General features: G+C 38.8%; 1 pseudogene; it reads left to right on the top strand.

Annotated features, from left to right (window-relative positions):
- The first annotated feature begins 18,184 nt into the window (after window positions 1-18,184).
- LOC100979843 (single-stranded DNA-binding protein 3-like) lies at window positions 18,185-19,630 on the top strand (annotated as a pseudogene).
- The last annotated feature ends 1,023 nt before the right edge of the window (window positions 19,631-20,653 follow it).

Here is a 20,653-nt window from a genome sequence, read left to right as displayed (position 1 = left end):
TGCTACATGCAGGACACACAGTCCCCCAAAATTGTCCTAACTCTTGTCTTCCTCTGCCTGGCTGATTTCATTTAACCTAATGCTGGAAGTGACCTGATGTCCAGAAGATTGATGGCTTAATACTATTCCATTGTTCATATATACTTCAGTTTCTGCATTTCTTCATCTGTGAATGGGCAGGTAGGTTGACTGCATACTTTGGTTATTGTCCATAGTGCTTCATGAAACATGGGAAGGCAGGTATTTCCTTAAGGTATGGGTTTCGTTGGCTTTATGGGTATACCCAGTGTTGGGGTGGCTAGATTGAACTGGTAGTTGTATTGTTGTTTCAGGAACCCCCAGCTGTTTCTCCCAGTGTGTATATTAATTTACATTTCCACCAATAGTGCATAAGTGATCCTCTGTCTGCAAAGGATCCTCTGGCCCCTGCCTTCAAAAAGTTTTATTGCTGTTTCTGGTCATACCTGTTCTCTGGGGAATTTGATAGTATCTGAGTGTGGTTGGGATTACTGATGTGGACAAACTTTTGTATTACTCGTGAGTTTCAGGTCTTCTTTCAGAAATGTCTATGATGGTCTTTTGGGCATTTTTAGCATGTGTATTGATTTTTATGTTTCTGCCCACTTAGGACCATTAGTTTCTTGTATGTGTTAGATAGCAAGCTTTTCCAGATTCATAATTTTCCATAATTTTCTCCCAGTCAGTGGGATGCCTTCTGTTTGCGTTCACTGTTTTCTCTGCAGTGCCGAAGCTGTGAAGTTTTCCTTAGCCTCACATGGTTATGTTTGCTTTTGTTAGCAGTGATTTCTGTGTCCCATCGAGAAGAAAAGCAAGGTGGCAAAGCCATTGTGTTGTCTATGGTTATTTGTCTCCTGTGTCTTCCTTTTCTGTTTGCAGTTTAGGTGCACGGATTCAGGTTTCCCCAAAATAGACACTCACCCTATGCATTTTCCTTGAAGTGTTTGGGTTTCAGGATTAGACTTAGGTGTTCAGCGGATTTTGTGTTGTTTTTTGTGTCTTGTGCAATGTAAGGGTTTAGTTCAATCCTTTGCATGTGAATACCCAGTTGTCTCAACAGTTGTGCTTTTGGAGGAAAAAAAAAAGCATGTGTTCACTGCATTTAATTTTGGGTTATTTGGTTCCCTTGTTGCGAGCTGTTATTTGTGTTAGGAACTATTCTATATCTTTTGTGTAGAGTCTCATTTAAGCATTACAGTGGTTTCCTGTGAGAAAGCTGCTATTTTCATTCCCATTTTATTAATAAGGAAATTGAGACACAAAAAGGCTAAGCAACAGCTAGGAAGTGACAGAGCTTAAAGTAGGATTCCAGCCCAAGTTGAATGTAATCCAAGGGCTATGCTCTTTCTATTCAAATAGGCTGCTCTTTCATTAATACAGTGAGTAACGAGAGGTAATAAACAGTGTGCTTTCTTCAAAGGAAAATTAAATGTTTTGAAGGCAGAGTAATAGCAGGCTATTCAGTGTTTGCAATTACATGAATCGTTGATATGGCTGCAGATAGTGCACTACAATTTCCTAAAAAGTCTTCTCACTCTCATAGGACTGCTCTACATTTGGCCTGTGTCATGGGAATTCAGAAGTAGTAAAACTCCTGCTGGACAGAAAATGTCAATTTCGTGCCTTTGACAGCAAAAAGAGGACAGATCTGATAAGGGTATATACAGTAGCCAACTATGTCGGCATGAGATAGATTTGATTTCAATAGATAGAATAAAAATGAGTTTTCTTATTATAAATAGTTGGTGAAACATGTGGAATGTTTATTTTGAATTCCTAGGATTTAAAATCTATTTCTTGGTCTAATACCAACAGGCTGTACAATGCCTGGAAGAGGAATGTGCGACAATTTTGCTAGAGCATGGCACTGATCCAAATCTTCCGGATGTGTATGGTAATACCGCTCTCCACTACGCTGTGTAAAATGAGGATAAATCAGTGGCCCCAAAACTGCTTTCATACAACGCAGATATTGAATCAAAAAACAAGGTATAGATCCACCAATTTTATTTTCAAAATACTGAAATGCATTTGTTTTTACAATGACCTGTGTAAGGGTCAGTTTTCCATATTTGGAAGCTCAAGCATAACCTGAATGAAAATATTTTGAAATGACTTTATTATCTATGATTTTGTTTTAAATATTGTTACCTTTAAAGAAGCATTATGGGGTACACCTTTTTTATGCACTTGTGGTAAACATTCAATTTATAAAAGGTAATAGTTTTTTTCCAATTTTTTCCTCCCAGAATTTTTTTTCCTAACCAATGTAAAATGACAGAATTTGCCCTGGAAATAGGTTTTACATTAAAACTCCAAGAAAATGAATGCATTTTACAATGAATAAAAATCTTGATGCTTTAACAAGTTCCTTATATTAAGTAATAGATATGAAAGTGATGTATCTCTCAGTGGCGAGGCTTAAGATATTTCTGATTGCTCTTAAGGCAGAAATGGAACAGGAAAAGGAGAGCAATCAGAAATATCGAGACTAATTTGGAAATTAGATAAGTGAGGGAAAAGGCCTTGAAGAGATTCTCTGTGTGTGTTTTTTGTTGTTGTTCATTCATTTTTTCCCAGTTTGTATGTTTAGACAAGGTTCTCTTCAGTTTGAGGATTTTAGTTTGGGGAAGGGAGTTAGTGAGTTGTAAACTGCTTAGATCAATTTTAGGAGGCTTCTGAGGAGCCTGATTGGCAGTGAATAGGTGGTGATGAAGTGGGAAAGTAACAAACTGGAAACACCAATGCCTTTCTAGTACCTTAAGCAAATGGCAGTAAGAATTGCCAGGCTTAGCCAGTGTGCACCAATACCAATAGGAAATTATTTTTTCAAGATACCTGCTGAGTGCAGAAGTCAGGAAAGCAATTTCTTGTTGAGAAGCACAAGTCATGTTACATATCCTTATACCAACAAGGTCTCACTATTATTGACTTCATTCCTTCTAATTTGAAGTTGAAGGAGATATATTGATTTTATTGGAAAAAGATGTGTTTTCTACCTGCCGGTTAATTGTCATAACAGTAATTTTGTTAGAACAAGATGCTCTGCTACTATTAGCCAAAAGATTATCATAATAAATAGGCAAATTGCCCAACTCTATTCTCAGCAGATTATAATAAAAGTACAAAAATGTTTTACAAGGACAAAAATGCTACTATGCTACCTGGATATGGACATCTAATACATTGTACAATCCAAACTGTATGAGGACACCTTTGATTTAGTACGTATTTATCAAAGAGCTTCTGTAAGTTAGGTTTTGTAAGTTTCAGGAGACAGGTGGAATAGACATAGTTTTGATCATTAAGTTGCTCATAATGGACTAGAGCTCTCTCTAGTTAATTTTTGTGTTGTTTCAACAGAATTTTCAAAGAAAACCTTTTATTCACTTTCTCACTTGTCCACTTAACAGATAACTATCACATCTTTTAGATGCTAAGCATTTTTCTAATGCCTCAGAACCCAAACAATTAAAAATACAGTCAGGAGCTTGTTATCGTCTATTATCATTATCATTTTTATTATTTTGCTAATTTATTCAGTGCTTACTTTGTGATAGATACCCACTGGAAGCTTGTAATTATGATTTAAATTTATTATATTAAATATGTGCCAGACACTTTAAGTATGTGATGAGGAATGAAAGCTTTAAGAAAGTAGGAAGGATTTAAGGTAAGCATGCAGTGGGAGTAGAATTTTTCTAATTAAAAGAACAGAAGAATGACGTTTGGCAGGAGGAACATCTAACAAGATTATGTGTTTGGCAGAAGGAACAGATAACTAGATTGCGTGTTTAGCAGGAGAAGGGGCAAGTGAAGAAAGTAAGACCCTTGAGTGAACTTTGCAGGGTTTATGAGCAGTTTACTTTTGCTAGTACAAATAGTGTGAGATGTGAGAGGTTGGGAATAAGGTGACTACTTTGCTGAGGCAAGTTTATGACAGACTTTTTGATTCTATAGAAATGAGTAGATCTTATCCTGTGGGCCATAGGCATTTTACCAGCGGGAATGCTTTAAACTGCAAATACTAGAAGACCAGTGGCTAAAAGAGTAGGAAACAGAGTTGTTTTGGTTTTTCAATTATATCCTAGAATCCCACTTGTCCCTCTTTCAGCTGTGCTGTTGGCAGTGTTTTATCCATGTTTCCTTTCATGGTTGGCTAATCCACAACAGCTCCAAACATCTTGTTCTCATAACACAACATCACAAGAGCTGTTTTCCTTCACATGTTTCTTTTAAATAGGGAGAAAACTTAGAAGCAAGGAGTAGACCTTCTGTAACATTGTATTGGCTGGGTCATACCACATGCTCATCCCTAAACCAGGCACTGGGAAAGCAAATGTAATTATGTGATTAGTTTAGAATAATCATTTCTCTTTTTGAAGCTGGGGAAAGGGGGATTGGGATGATAAATATCCAAACAGACTTGTGTTTCTTCTACAAGGAAGAATAAGGAATGGCTGTTGGTTAGGGAGTCAGCAATGTTTGCTGTAGGGGCACACTGGAGAATTTTGAGCAGGGGAGTCATATGATTAAATTTGAGTATTAAGGCATTCTGATTATCATGTAAAACAGGAGTTGACAAGCTTTTTCTGTAAAGGAAGAGGTGGAAAATATTTTAGACCATGTGGTCTCTGTCATATCTATTTAACCCTGCCATCATAGTGTGAAAGCAACCATGGATAATATGTAAAAAAACAGGCATGACTGAGCTCCAATAAAACTTTATTTACAAAACGATAAGGCACACTGGATTTGGCCTATGTCCTATACTTTGCTGACCCCTCAGAGAGGACTGATGGAAGGTAACCCTGTAAAGAAACTAGGAGACAAAGAGGCTTTTGCAGTAGTCAGCTATAGTTTTCTTGTCACATATCCTTGGACTAGTATCAGTTTGTTATGAGGTTTTCACCCACTCTTGGTGAAATACAGTTGGGAATCTCAGTTATTTTAAAATGTTGGTCTTCTTCTTGGTGTTAGGCTTCTTTCATTTGTTTTGCTTAAATTTTTTTTCATGTAAGATAAAACAGGCCAGGTGTGGTGGCTCATGCCTGTAATCCCAGCCCTTTGGGAGGCCGAGGTGGGCAGATCACTTGAGCCCAGAAATTCGAGACCAGCCTGGGCAACATAGCAAAACCCTGTCTCTACTAAAAATACAAAAACTAGCTGGGCATGGTGGCACACACCTGCAGTCCCAGCTACTTGGGAGGCTGAGGTGAAAGAATCACTTAAACTGGAAGGCAGAAGTTGCAGTGAGCCAAGATTGTGCCACTGCACCCCAGACTTGGTGACAGAGCGAGACTCTGTCTCAAAAAAAAAAAAAAGAAAAAAGAAAAAATGTTAATAGTTGGTGGGAGTTTTTAAAATAAAAGCCATCAGTTAAGAGCCCATGTTTAACTAGGAAATATAAAAATAAAATATAAATATTTTGTAAATGTTTATATTCCCAGTGGCAGTGGGAATATAAAGCAGAGGCAAAAGAGAGGTATAATCAATATGATTTAGTGATTACTGAAAGTGAAAAGTTTGTGAGATAGGGAGAAATCTCAGATGATTCACAGGTTTCCAGGTTATACGCTAGCATTTAACCTGCACGTGAGGAAGGAGTAGGAAATTTTCTGGTGAATACAGAAGAGCAAAGAGCAGCAGGTCGGCAGGAATGACTAATTTTTTTCTATGCATGTCAAGTTCAATGGAATATCCATATGGTATATTTTTAATAGGTAATTGGATAATTGGCATTTATACCTGGATAAAGCTTGAGAGTGGAGATGCAGACTTTGAATAATCTTATTGTAATTATTATGCAAAATCATAGGTCTGAAGGAGATTGTCCACAATGGGAAAGATGTAGAATCAGCAGAAACCACCTGGGAATAGGAACATTTCTCAGAGGAAAAGAAGTTAGTAAAGAAGACTGAGCAGTGGGTAGAGAAAGAAAAAGTAGGAGAGAAATGTTACAAAAAATTGTTTAAAATGTGAGAATCTCAAGGAGGGAATATTGATTCAAACAAGATTACTAAAAAGTAAATTGAATTGACCTTTTAAAATCTCTTGATGGTACCTTTATCAAATGAACAATTTTAGAGTTGTAAGGTCTACTATTTATATGATTGGTACTTCTGGTGTTCAAATATGGAAGAATCCACCTAACAGGATCCTACCTAACTTTTTTGTAACTAGACTGGTGAGTTCACATGCCAACATTTTTCCAGAATTTTTAAAACCTAAAGGTCATGTATCAGGAAAAGTGTGGTCTTTCTCACCTGGTTTTTGTGGAAATAATTTTTTAGCACTCATGTTCTTGATACGCTCTTCTGGATGTGTTTCCAAATAAAAATCCAGCAGCAACGACTGGAAGCCATTCTCAGATGCACATATCCTTTCTCTGACATGGAATCATCGTAATACAGCCGTGTTTCAACAGAATTTCAAGTTTTGATCAGAAATAGTTTACAGACCAGCAGTGTGGAGAAACTGACATCTTTAAATATTTTATTGCAGAAAACTAATACAATATCACAGAGAAAAACGTAAGATATGCTGAATATATTAGTTGTCAGTGTTTTGGGGAATTCTGGTGACATCAGTAGGGAATTCAGCACCTGATTCCTCCCTTTTCCTTTTCATTTCCTTTTCATTTACCCTCCTGTGATATCTCTGCTTTTACTACTTTGTTTTGAATTTCATCTCTAAAGAAAATACTCTTAAAACACACTTTTAATAGTATAAGAGAAATGTATATATGTTTGACAAGTATGTGTTATTTCCTTTTAAAAGAATTGGCTGTCTGTCCTAAAGTATATCTGGTATTTATTCATTTGTAATGCTAAATAAACTTCTTTATATGTGGACCACAATGACAGTGTCACCCATGATGGTCTGCCAAGATTTAAGTGTCCTCTGTATGGTCAGATAGAAATAATTTTATCTGACATAGTTTAAATGTGAAATGCTTTTCTGGTATTACATTTCTTAAGAAATTGGTAATCTGTGATTTAACTAAAACATGTAGTCAATTGGATTGGCACACTTTTAACCATCTGTATGTAAGATAACTTCCTTCCCCACCCCAAATAAGTTAAAAGTTTTGTTGATCGTTAATGGAGGATCAGTGGATAACTCATCCTACATTTTGCATGCAATTTTTTTGACTTTTGGACTTGTTCTATCAAGAACAGCTTTTAATAGGTGAATCTTGTTTCCAGTTTTATAAGAAATTAAGAAAAAGTTCAAAAGCAAATAGAACTCTATGATTAGGGCGGGCGCAGTGGCTCACACCTGTAATCCCAGCACTTTGGGAGGCCGAGGCAGGTGGATCACGAGGTCAGGAGATCGAGACCATCCTAGCTAACACGGTGAAACCCCGTCTCTACTAAAAATACAAAAAATTAGCCGGGCGTGGTGGCAGGCGCCTGTAGTCCCAGCTACTCGGGAGGCTGAGGCAGGAGAATGGCGTGAACCCAAGAGGCGGAGCTTGTAGTGAGCTGAGATCGTGCCACTGCACTCCACACTCCAGCCTGGGTGACAGAGTGAGACTCCGTCTCAAAAAAAAAAAAAAAAAAAAAAAAAACCTCTGTGATTAGTAGCACAGTAACATACTATCTAATGGCTATATTAGATGACTATAATGACTATATTAGATATATTAATAGTACCATTTTTTCAACAATTATTCCAGTTACCTGAGTAAAGCACACCTGGGATGTGCCTAATTCTCCCAGCCTCAAATTTTGACAACACATGTGCAATGTTGTCTACCAGTACCAGAGTCTCATTAGAGACTCAAGTATCCACGTATTGTGATTTGTTTTGTTTTGTTTTTTAGTGGAGCCTAGTCATATAGGCATCCTCTCCTTCACAGTACCAAAATACCGGGCTCCCCGTAGAAAAGCAACTGCGCAGATTATACCACATTGTTTGTACAAGCCATTTAGGCACAGTGAGCCACTCTTCTTAGTTAGAGAATGGTGGCGGTCCTCCCAAATCCAAGGTCCCAAACACCAGCCAAGGGCCAGTCTTGTAAGCTTGCCTTTCTCAGGATGGTAGTCTCCTGCCTCCTGTATGAAACCTTTACTACACAACAGCTATGGCCCTGATGTAATTTGGGGGGGTTCTTAGTATTTTATTTTAATAGCAAATAATAATATAATGACATAACACGGTACTGTTTTCAGTTGCATCACTCATACTAAGTTGTAATGATGCTTATGGTTTTGACATTTGGTGGATATTTTACAGGTATTTTTATATGAATTGCTATGGCAATATTAGATAATCATAATCTGTGTTTCTTATCTGATTAACCTTTCAGTAAAATTGTTAAATAAGCATACTAATTTCTGATTTTAAATTACAGTAAAAATTGTCTTTTAATTAAATGAATGGACCTGTTTTGATTCAGTGTTAAATCCCTGTTTATAATTATAAAATAAGATAAAATATTTAATAATTTTTATCAATTATTTTTTGCTTAAGTATACAGTTAAAATTATTAGCTATACATGCTCTATATAATTCAGTTTGGGAGATAATATCCATATTCTGTTATTAATTCTTTGACCTTTAGTGATTTGCAATTTTCAGGGTGACTATATCTTTTCATAATATAGAGTAATAGCAAATTCAGTGAATATCTTTTTTAAAATTAATCTTTACTTTTTAGAGCAGTTGATGTTCACAGCAAAATTGAGAGGAAGGTAGAGGTTTTCCAGATACTCCATGGACCCCCACATATGCACAGCCTCCCCCATTATCAATGTCCTCCACCAAAGTTCACTAGAGTTATTGATGAGCCTACATTGACACATCACCCAAAGTCCATAGTTTACATTAGGTTTCGCTCTTGGTGTTGTACATTCTCTGGACTTGGAGAAATCTATAATGACAGGTTTCTACCCTTGTAAGTATCCTAGACACAATCATTTTATGGCCCTAAAAATCCTCTGTACTGTGCCTTTTCATCTCTCCCCCCGACTAACCCCTGGCAACCACTGATCTTTTTGCTGTCTCCATAGTTTGCTTTTTCCAGACTAGTCTGGAATTCCACTGTATTGGAATAATAAAGTGGATAACTATTTGAATATTAAAAAATTAAAATTCCATGGTAATTGCAGTAGTCATTGAAGATGTTTTTTGTCCTTTTGTTTTCTTTTTGTTTTGTTCATCGTCATAGAATATGATGATATGTGTTTTCCATACTGAGAAAGCATGATTTCTATAGACACTTGCCACATAATAGGGTTGACAAAAATGACATCATGCAGCACTACAGACCATCCTGCTCTATGAGATGGGTCCAGATAGACTTTCTATGAATGAAAAGGGACAATCTTAAGAGTTCATACTTTATAAAACCTTCATGCCTTGCAGTTGAAAATAAGACTAGGCAGTGAATACTACAGGTGGATAAATATATTCCTCACTGATTATCTTCCTTTGAGATACGAGTTTGAAAATAGTCTATATTATTACGACATGGCTCACCTACAACTAGATTCTCTGTCATGAGAAATGCCCAGAGAGTCACAGTTTTTGCTTTACATGAAGTGCAAAAGAACTTTTTTCTTCCACTGGAGAGAGTGACAACTGTTGGCACATTCTAGTAGCTTGAGTGAGTTGATAGTTCTGTTCATATATATTTTTCACATCAGATAGTACTCACTGGCAACTTGCCACCACCTCTTCAGTGTTTCTTCTTAAGCTTCTCTCTGAATAAGTGGTATGCTTCTGAGTGAGTGGATAAGCTCTTAAGGGAATGATCTTTCCAGTGGTTCTTTTCCATAGGAGTGAAATGGCAGGCAAATTTGAGCCTTGTTTGTGGCATACATAGGGCAGAGAAAATAGCCAGAACTAAGTAAACTTAACCAGCATTTTCCCCAGAAGAGTATTAGCAATAGTGAGTACAGTGATCTCCCTTGAGATCTTCTCCACTGGCAACTGAAAAGTCTTTGCAAGAATCTTTGTCCCTGGTCTGTTTCCTATGTTTTGCCATAAAACATAGTACAGTGCCCATGGACCTAGCTTCCTCGTGACAGGATGTTTTATTCTAAACTGAACAGTTTTAACTGAAGAACTGGAGAAGCTTTGTTGTGTCACAACAAAATAAGTCCAGTTGTCTTCCCTTATCCACAGGGGATACATCCCAAAACCCCCAGCAAATGCCTGAAACTGTGGATAGTACCAAGCCCTATATGTGCAATGTTTTTTCCTATACATACATGTCTATAATAAAGCTTGATTTATAAATTAGGCACAGTATGAACTTAACAATAGATAATAAAATAGAACAATCATAACAATATACTATAATAAGTTTTGTGAATATGGTTCCTTGAAATATTTTCTTGCACTGTACTCACCCTTATTCTGTTGATGATGTGTGGTGATACAGTGCCTCTGTAATAAGATGGCATAGGCATTGTGATGTAGTGCTAGGCTACTATTGACCTTCAGGAGAAGGATTATCTGCTTTGGGTGATCCTGGATTATTAAGCCTTGATAATACTGATGGTTGGATGTCAGGAGAAGACCTGCCAATGACTAATGGGTAGATAGCATATACAATGTAGATGCACTAGACAAAATGATGATTCATGCCCTGGCTGGGATGGATTGAGATGGCTGAAGATTTTACACTACTCAGAACGGCATGCAACTTAAAACTTATTATTTCCAAACTTTTCACTTAATATTTATGGATCATGACTGACTATGGGTAACTGAAACCACAGAAAGCAAAACCACAGATGTGATACCGTGAAATACATATTTGGTCTTCAACTCTGTTAAAAGAAAAACTTCAGCTGAATTAAATTTAAAGGAATTTAATTGAACAATGAACAATTCGTGAATCCAGCAGCCCCCAGAATCATGGCAGATTCACTGAGACTCCAGCACAGTCACATGGTAGAAGAAGATTTATAGACAAAAAAAAAAAAAAAAAAAAAAGAGGAAATGATGTCCAGTACAGAATAGCTGGATTGGTTACAGGTTGGTGTTTGCCTTGTTTGAACACAGTTCAAACACTCAGTGGTGTATGAATGGTTGAGGTATGGCTGCTGGGATTGGCCAAGACTCAGTTATTGTTACAGGCGCATACTCCTAAATTAGGTTTTTAATCTTGTCTACCTATTAAGCTAGGTTCCGGTTCATCCACAAGGACTCAAATACAGAAGTAAGGAGTCCTTCTCAGGTCACATTTAGTTCGCTTTAACAATTCCATTTCATGGCATACAACTCCTAAAATCCTTAGAATCTCCAAAGTGATGTATTTTTGTATGCTAATAATTGACTGATGGCTAAGCAGCTTCAGGATAGGGGCTGGTCAGTGGAAAGATTAAGGCATGATTAGAGGATTGGAACTTCCAGCCTCCTGGGAGGGGAGAGGAACTGAAGATTAAGCTGATCACTGATGACCAGTGATTTAATCAGCCATTCCTGTGGAATGAAGCTTTCCTACAAACCCAAGAGGACTGGGTTCAGGGAGCTTCCAGATACCTGAATAAATGGAGGTTTCTGGAAGGTGGTGCACCCTCTAAGGTTATGAAACTCTACACCCCTTCCCCAAACCTGGCCCTGTGCAACTCTTTATCTGTATTTTTGGTAACATTCTTTGTAATAGCCAGGAAATGCAAATTTTTTTGCTTCTCTAAGTTCTGTGAGCTGCTCTAGCAAATTAATGAAACCCAAGGAGAGGTCATGGGAACCATAGCTTGAAGTTAGTCATTCTGGAGGCCCAGAATTGTGACTGGTGAGGGGAGGGGGCAGCCTTGGGGACTGCACCCCCAACTTGTGAGGAATTGATTTAGAGGACCCCCAGCGGGTGTCTGCTGCAGGATTGATTGATTGCTTGTTGGTGCGGAAAAGTCTTCCCCTCATTTGGTCACAGAAGTCTTCTGTGTTTGTTATTGTTGTACTTTGAGAGCAGAGAAAAAATACATTGTGGTCATTTTTTTTTTCCACACATAAAATGGGTAAGGGGGTGTTACTGTGCATGCCTTCTAACTGCTCCTAGTCCATTAGTCCAGAAATCATGCTACGTTTGACACTGTTAGCTTATGATACAGATTTTGTTATTGATACCAGTGAGACTGATAGGGTTCATTTAGGATTATAATTGTACACAGCAGTTCCTTTTAAGGACCACATTTTGATAATTCCCATTCTTCCTTGCATTTCATAGATGCAAAGGAGGGGCAGTAAGAGTTCTTAATGCATTAATTTCCTACCAGTAGTATAATTAATATTCTAGTATAATCTCCAGGTATGGTCCCAAAGGAATACTTTGTAACAAAGCATCAGTCCTATGCCTTTTTAAAAAACAAAGTCTAAAGCATGCAGAAAAGTGTGCACGGTTTTTTAAAAATAAAGGTAGAGTTTTGCTCTGTTGTCCAGCCCGTTGTCAAACTTCGGGGCTCCTCAAGTGATCCTTCAGCCTCAGCCTACCAGGCACTTTTATGCTTTAAGTATTCTATGTGTTTCTATTGTTGATTTAAAAGGTATTTTACTTTTTTCTTTAACAGTGGATGGGAGTTCTGAAGACTCTGTAATCAGGTAGGATTTACAGATTTTAAATATTTATCTGTTAACTAAGGGAATAGAAGGAAAAGAAACGAACAACTGTTGATTGTTGCACCCTGTTGTGCACTCAAAATGACACATCATATTATGTGCCTAACTCATTCCATATAGTCATCACAACAGCTTTGCAAAGTGTCTGTGCAATTACAACCTACTTTTTACTAATCAGGCAACTGTGGTTCAGAGAGGTTAATTGGCCCCTGATCCTATAATTAACAATTAGCTGACTCATAGAACAAGAGTAGAGACCTGATAGACCTGTGTATCTCTGGAATCAAGGTACAGGTCCAAATCAGATTAATTCAGAAAGTCACATTTAGTTATACATTAACTCTGATTTACACTTTTCTTTAGAAGTCTGATTAGTGCAAGAGTTTGTCCTATATAGTTTTGGCAATTTCAGTGCTAACCAGCAACTTGTTTTTACCATCGAAGGTTTTAGGGCAGATCTCATTTAGCTACGGCCACAGAACCTTAGGTTTTACATAAGCAAGACCAGGCAAGTTTTAGAGACTTATTGGAAGAATTATTTTATTTTAAGTGAAAGATATCTACATATCTGTGTTATGTTACATATCCATATTTACATATCTGTGTCATGTTAATTATATTTATCGTCTATTTACAGGCTATGTCTAGGTGATTTCTGTACTTAGACTTCCCGGTTTAATTTTCCCATTAGTTTACTCTGCCTAGTTCCATGAAGCTTTTTTCCCTAGAGACTTTTTTCTTCTTCCATTAGTTTTTATAATCTTCTCTTGAGTTTTTAACTTTCTTCTTCACTTTTCTTGGGGTGTCTTTTGTTCTATTATTTTTTCCATTTCTGCCAGCTAAGTGTTCCTTTTTTTTTTTCTGTAGACAGAATCAAAAGCACATAGAATTTCAGAATTTTAAGGAATCTTAGTGGCTAATCAAAATAACCTCTAGTACTTAAACCTATGTTTAACATTCTGGTCAAGTGGTTATTCAGATGGAGAACCTGAAACTTAAGGAGGTTAAAGTGACTTATTTGGATACAGGAAGTGGCGGAAATGAGATTTGAAGTCCTTTGAAAGCCCAGTCCTCTCCCTTCTTCATCATCCTGTCAGTGTGCATTTTAATAATAGGGAAGGTGGGAGTAGTGAACACAGTGGAAGAGGAAAAGAATGGAATCAACTGATGAACCCAATGGAAGAGGATAGGAATGAAAGGAGTAGGGGAAGGCCTAGTTTGAAGAGAACACTGAGGTGGGAATAAGGATTTTAGAAAAGAGGTCAGAATATTGGGGTTTATGACAAGTTTGATAGATTTTAGAAAGAAAGGGCACAGGATGTTGGGAGTTATCTAGAACGGCGTATTAAAATAAGAGGTTCAAGGAAGTCGCAAACAAGTGGCTGCCTTTTTGGTTGTTTAATTGGAGCAGCTGACAAACTTCAGAGTTTCTATTGAATGATGGTAAAAGAATTTGAGTCACTGTGAAGAGTCTGCACAGCAGATAGGACTGCCGTATCATCTACTTTCATTGCAACTTGCAGAGGAGTGGCTCAGAGCCCCTCAAGTACTAGGGGACTAGAGTTTGCTGTACTTGACAGATCTGTGGCCCAGGGCAAGTGTCCTCTCACCTCTATTTCTTTTTCCAGTCTACTGACTTTTTCCCATGTCCATGCAGACTAGGGCAGGGGTAGGATTGGCTGTCAAATCAGTCATGGAGCTTCAGTTGGGTAGTTGAATCTGTTACCTGCTGGGGACAGATAACAGACTGCATTTAGCTTGTTTTCCAGGAGCAAGGAAATAGCTCCTACTCTTGGTTATTTGAGCCCATGCTTTTAGGAATTTGTGCTTCCATTGGCTGAAGATTTAAAGGTTGGAGACTGCCATAGAATCTTGCAGAAGAGGAATCTAAAAGGAAGGAAGATATTTAGATAGTACTTAATAGTAGTTAGGGACATAGAGCTGTACAACTACCAGGACTGTGTTTTTTCAGCAGTCCCTCTCTTTAGGTATCTGAGTGCCTATAAAGGTTGTTAAGGGCTTGCTAGTTTATGTGAACCTGAATAGGACAGGACCTATATAGGGAAAATACTAGGATTTTCTAATTTTTAATGTTTCAATATTTCTAAGAAGAATATTTTAATAACAACATAGACATTTGTCCTCTGACTTTCATATATTTAGCTTTCAATTATTTCAAATGTTTCAAGGTAAAGGTAAGCACTGAGGCCTTCTTTTTTTTTTTTTTTTTTTTTTGGAGACGGAGTATCACTCTGTCGCCCAGGCTAGAGTGCAGTGGCGCGATCTCGGCTCACTGCAAGCTCCACTCACTGCAAGCTCCGCCATTCTCCTGCCTCAGCCTCCCGAGTACGCCCAGCTAATTTTTTGGTATTTTTAGTAGAGACGGGGGTTATCTCGATCTCCTGACCTCGTGATCCACCCGTCTCGGCCTCCCAAGGTGCTGGGATTACAGGCGTGAGCCACCGCACCTGGCCCGCACTGAGGCCTTCTTAAGTGATTTCCATGCTGAAGAACCCAGGCTGCCATTTTTGAGTGACAGAGATTAGTCTTTGAACCAGAAATAAATGAAGAAGAGGAGACTCTATATTTTTCTACCTTGTTTTAGATTATCAGGTTTGTTCCAGTTCAGGTATTAAAAATTATGTCAGCAATTAATTGGATTTTCAGCTCAGCCTGTAGGACATACAATTTGTGAAGACAAGTTATTCTCAGACTATGCCAGTGTATTGGCTGCCATGATTTGTTATGGAACTACGCGTGGGTCTTGACTATTTCATAGGTTGGGAGAGGTGGAAATAGAAATAAGTAACTAAAATCTACAACAGAGGCCAAATTTTAATTTTCTTAAGCAACATTAATATACAGATAGCTGGTCTCTCACCAGATTTGTTTCTATTTCTGTTTTTTTGGAGGTGACACTCAGGTATGGACCTGCAAATTACTTTTTTAAAGAAATGAACACACTCATTTTTGTTGTATATTTTTGCTCTAAAGGCTTTCCGGCAAACAGGCGATCAATGATTTACAGCCTACATCAGCTAAGGAAGACCGTGATTGTGATATCAAGGTAAAGTGCTCACATGTGAAATTAATTTTCTCATTATGAATCTAGTTTTCTATATAATTTACTCTTAAAATTTAGCAGTGGTCAACCTGTCATTGTTTTATGTTTGTAATGGAAAGTTGGTTACAAAAAAGCATTTTAAAGAAATATGAATAATTGAATTTGTAAAAATTGTACTTTGGTAAATAATAGATTGTTAAATACTAAGAGGGTGTGTGGGTGAGAAAAGGAATGTGCTGGAAAATGATTATATTGTGACAGAAAAATTATATTTGGCTAAGCTTTCTCACAATACAGGAAATTTGAAATGTGGTCAGGGTTTATTTGGATGAGTATGCTTTCTGTGACTTTTAAATTCATACTAACATGACTTTTATAATACTTATGCCTAAATAAATTATTATCATAGTAATCATGGACTCTCCCTGGTGCATTTTAGTTCCAAAACTGTACAGCAGATAGCATATAGTTTCTTTGTTAATATTTTGGTATCATATACTTCTTAGGATAGCACTCTTTCCCTATTTCTATCCTTGGTTCTGTAATTAGACTAATACTAGAAATTGTGAAAATTTAGTTGAGTATTGTGGTACGTGCCTGCAATCTCAGCTACTTGGGAGTTTTAGGTGGGAGGATTTTTTGAGCCAAGGAATTTGAGACCAAATTGGCCAACATAGCAACACTGCTTCTCTCATATAAAAAAAAAATTGTGGAAATTTAGAAATGTAAATTTTCTTTCTCCAAATGTACATTATAAAGGGATTCCGTTGTGTTTTCTAAGTCACTTAATTAAGAACATACTTAAAACTCCTCAAATTGAAGAATTTGGACTAATGGGCTAGGACATGCTTTGCCCAAAATAACAACCAGTTCTAGAAGCAGAGACTCTTAATAACCATAGGGTAAGGCTTTGATTTCAGAATTTTTTTGCATCATACTTGTTACAGATTTACACTCAAAATCTTTGTATCACATTTAAAAACTCCAAATGTAAGAAGTCTCTGTATTTAGTTATTTAAATAATCACTTTAAAGCCCCTGCATTAGTATAAGCTACTGGAGGTTAGGAAACACACCTGTTTATATCCTGGAGTAGCTAGAATAAAGTCTTGCCTGTAAGAAGCATTTTAATATTTTGTAATGTGAATACTTGAACAGACAAAAGGATTTCTATATAATGGAATGTTACAATTAACATGAGATACATACCTAATAATGAAATCTATGGCATTTCTAAAGTATGGCTTAAATGTATAGTCCCTTTCAATGTTTAGGATGTATAAATTCAGATGAGTTATATTGGGAAAATATGTCATAAATAAGAAAGAAATATGCCATCAAATAGGAAAGAGGGTTACAGTATACTTTGCAGTATTGTCCAACTATAAGCTTAGGTTAGGATTTTAGATTTAAAATTTTTAAACTTTTTAAACCCCAACCCATGTTCTACTAAATATATCTTTTCAAGCCATAGATTACTCTTTAGAATTATGATTACTAATTATTTCTCCAAGTGGAAAGTTTATGGAACATTTCTTTTTCCATTTCTCTCTCCCTCTCTATAGTAATAATGGTCCATCTTTCAGGTAGTTGTAGATGACCATGTTTAAATACTTGAATGTATTGTTTTATGGTATAAAATTAAGCTCTTAGAGAAATATTTACAGCAAACTAATTGTAGAGTATTATTAGGGATATATTATGAACAAAAATCTCTGTTATATATCTGTATTTCCCCATGTACGTTAGCATACTTGATGATTTTCCTTTGGGTCCTGCTTGACAATGATTGATGTATATAAAAACTTTTAAATCATCAATCGAGATAATCATAGCTTTGTTTTTTTGTACTAGATCCTTTCTCCAACTTTTAACTACCATTCTATATGGTGTCAATGGGAAATTAGAACTATTAGTATGTTTACAGGGGAATGAGAAAATCATTTGATTTTAAAAATAGGATTTACATTTCTTTCTTACATCGTAGTAGTACCTAAAAATGCCTCATAATTCTATAATGACAAAAGCTTTTCTCTCTTACAATGTAAAACTTTAAAAATTAATTTTTAAAAAGGAGTGTTCTTGCAGAATTTTGAATTGAGGTCTTAGAATGAAATCTTTTCATTCAATATAAAATGTATATGACCATAATATTCCAAAAATATTAGCATATATTAAAACAAGTATATTTTATATCCTTGAAACAAATGTTGAAATATGTAATTGAGAGGGCGGCGGAGGCGGCGGCAGCGGCGGCGGCGGCGCTGGAGGCGCAGAGGGCGGCGTAGGCGGAGCCGGGCGGGCGCGCGAGCGAGCGGAGAGCGGGCGGCCGTGCGGGCGGCGGCGGCACCCCCAGGCCGAGCCGGCGCGGAAGGAGTTCCAGGGCGATGGGGCCGCGGCCCGGGCTGACGCTTTGACAGCTGGAAAGAGCGCGGAGCCAGCGCCTGGTGGGGAGGGAGGGGAGCGCGGCGAGGAGAGCGCCAGCGAGCGAGAGAGCGAGCGAGCGCCGGGGAGGGGGCCGAGAGCGAGGAGCAGCGCGGGAGAGCCGGAGCCGTAGCGGCGGCGGCGGCGGCGAGGCTCGGCGCCCTCTTCCCTGCAAACCATGTTTGCCAAAGGCAGAGGCTCGGCGGTGCCCTCGGATGGGCAGGCTTGGGAAAAGTTAGCTTTATACGTCTACGAATATTTACTGCACGTAAGAGTACAGAAATCTGCAGAGACCTTCTTATCGGAGATTCGATGGGAAAAAACATCACGTTGGGAGAACCGCCTGGGTTTTTTCACTCGTGGTGGTGTGTATTTGGGGACCTTTACTGTGCAGCTCCTGAAAGGAGAGACACTTGTGAACATTCAAGTGAAGCAAAAGCCTTTCACGATTATAGTGCAGCAGCTGCCCCGAGCCCCGTGCTTGGCAACATTCCCCCCAACGATGGGATGCCGGGAGGCCCCATCCCGCCAGGTTTCTTTCAGGGTCCTCCGGGGTCACAGCCCTCGCCGCACGCACAGCCTCCACCTCACAATCCTAGCAGCATGATGGGACCCCACAGTCAGCCTTTTATGTCACCGCGATACGTAGGCGGCCCCGGGCCCCCGATCAGAATGGGAAACCAGCCTCCGGGAGGAGTTCTTGGGACACAGCCGTTGCTGCCCAATTCTATGGATCCCACAAGACAACAAGGGCCACCCCAACATGGGAGGATCAATGCAGAGAATGAACCCTCCCCGAGGCATGGGGCCCATGGGTCCCGGCCCACAGAATTACGGCAGCGGCATGAGACCATCACCCAACTCCCTCGGCCCGCCATGCCCGGGATTAACATGGGCCGGGGAGCTGGCAGACCCTGGCCCAATCCTAAGAGTGCTAACTCAATTCCATATTCCTCCTCATCACCTGGTACCTATGTGGGACCCCCGGTGGTGGCGGCCCTCCAGGAACACCCATTATGCCCAGTCCCGCAGATTCAACAAATTCCAGTGACAACATCTACACAATGACCTGGCGGCAGGTCCAACTTCCCGATGGGTCCCGGCTCGGACGGTCCGATGGGCGGCATGGGTGGCATGGAGCCACACCACATGAATGGATCATTAGGGTCAGGCGACATAGACGGACTTCCAAAAAATTCTCCTAACAACATAAGTGGCATTAGCAATCCTCCAGGCACCCCTCGAGATGACGGCGAGCTAGGAGGGAACTTCCTCCACTCCTTTCAGAACGACAATTATTCTCCAAGCATGACGATGAGTGTGTGATCCCCCCTTCTCCGAGACGCTGAGAGAGCCGGCATTGCCGGCGGGAAGATGCCAGAAATTATGCAAGAAGTGAGGTGTTATTATCCAGGAGCTGGTGGGGAGGGCATCTCCCTGCTCCCCTAAACCCCCTCCCACCCCATCCACGCCCCCTACCTTTCCCAATTTTAGTTTCATGCAATAAAAAGGCCAAACTTTTTATTCCATAAAACATGAAGGACAAAACTCTCAACAACAACAAAAAAGAAATATGTAATTGAGAAATTGAATCTCATGTTATTTCCCTCCTCTTCTTTCCATTTTCAAAATTTCAGACTTGTATATAGGTTTTCATGAGTTAATTCTACCAGTGCAGTATATTTTACAAATATTTCTTTTCTTAACACCATATGCTTTTCCCAAGTAAGGTCACCCACTCCTACACCCTGAGTGCCTCAATTTGACTTGTCCCACACTGAAGACATTGTCCTTGACCTTCTCCTGACTTTTTGTAATCTGCTCTGTCATCTGATTTTCCCATCCTAGGAAGTAACATCTAGTAAATAGAACTGAAACATTGAAACAGGAAAAATCTCGCATTCCAGCACTCCCTCAAATCACCAATCCAGTCACAAGTTATACTTTTTCCACCTGCTTACCGTTTTTCATATCTCACTGCTATAATTCACTCTGACCCATCATTTTGAAATACTCTTGTCTAGTTTTGTCCCTCCCCCATCCCATGCCATGTTCAGTTATCATTACAATGCTGCCAGGGTGGCCTTTCTAAGATATTTTATGATGCTGTAACTCATCTGTTTATGAGTGGATCCCCATTACATGATGGGGAAGTTCACATTCTAGCATGGCACATATCTTTTGTGGTTTGGCCTGATTCTCCCATTTTATTTCTCCATCTCACTCCCTCTGACTAGGTTCCAGTTTTCCTGCATTACTTTAACACCCCTCATTTGCCATGTCATTTCTCATTTCATGCCTCATACCTTTGCTCATACTGCCCTGTCTAGAAACCCTTCACATCCTCACTCTCTGCACTTTGTCCTTCATTCAAAATAGGCCCTATCTTTGCAGCATTTCTGGAACTTCCCAGGTATAACCGACCATTGTTTTCTTTGAGCCCTTACTGTCCATTATTAACTTCAGTTGTAGAACTAGTGAACTATACTGTTTTGTTTTTGTTTGTTTCCATATATCTCTACCCCTACTCAAATATTAAGGAAGAGTCTCTTCTATATATGTTTTCAGCTTCTCC

Source organism: Pan paniscus, chromosome 6 (genome assembly GCF_029289425.2).
Source record: "Pan paniscus chromosome 6, NHGRI_mPanPan1-v2.0_pri, whole genome shotgun sequence".
NCBI lineage: Eukaryota > Metazoa > Chordata > Mammalia > Primates > Hominidae > Pan > Pan paniscus.
This window is presented reverse-complemented; position numbering and strand designations above follow the sequence as displayed.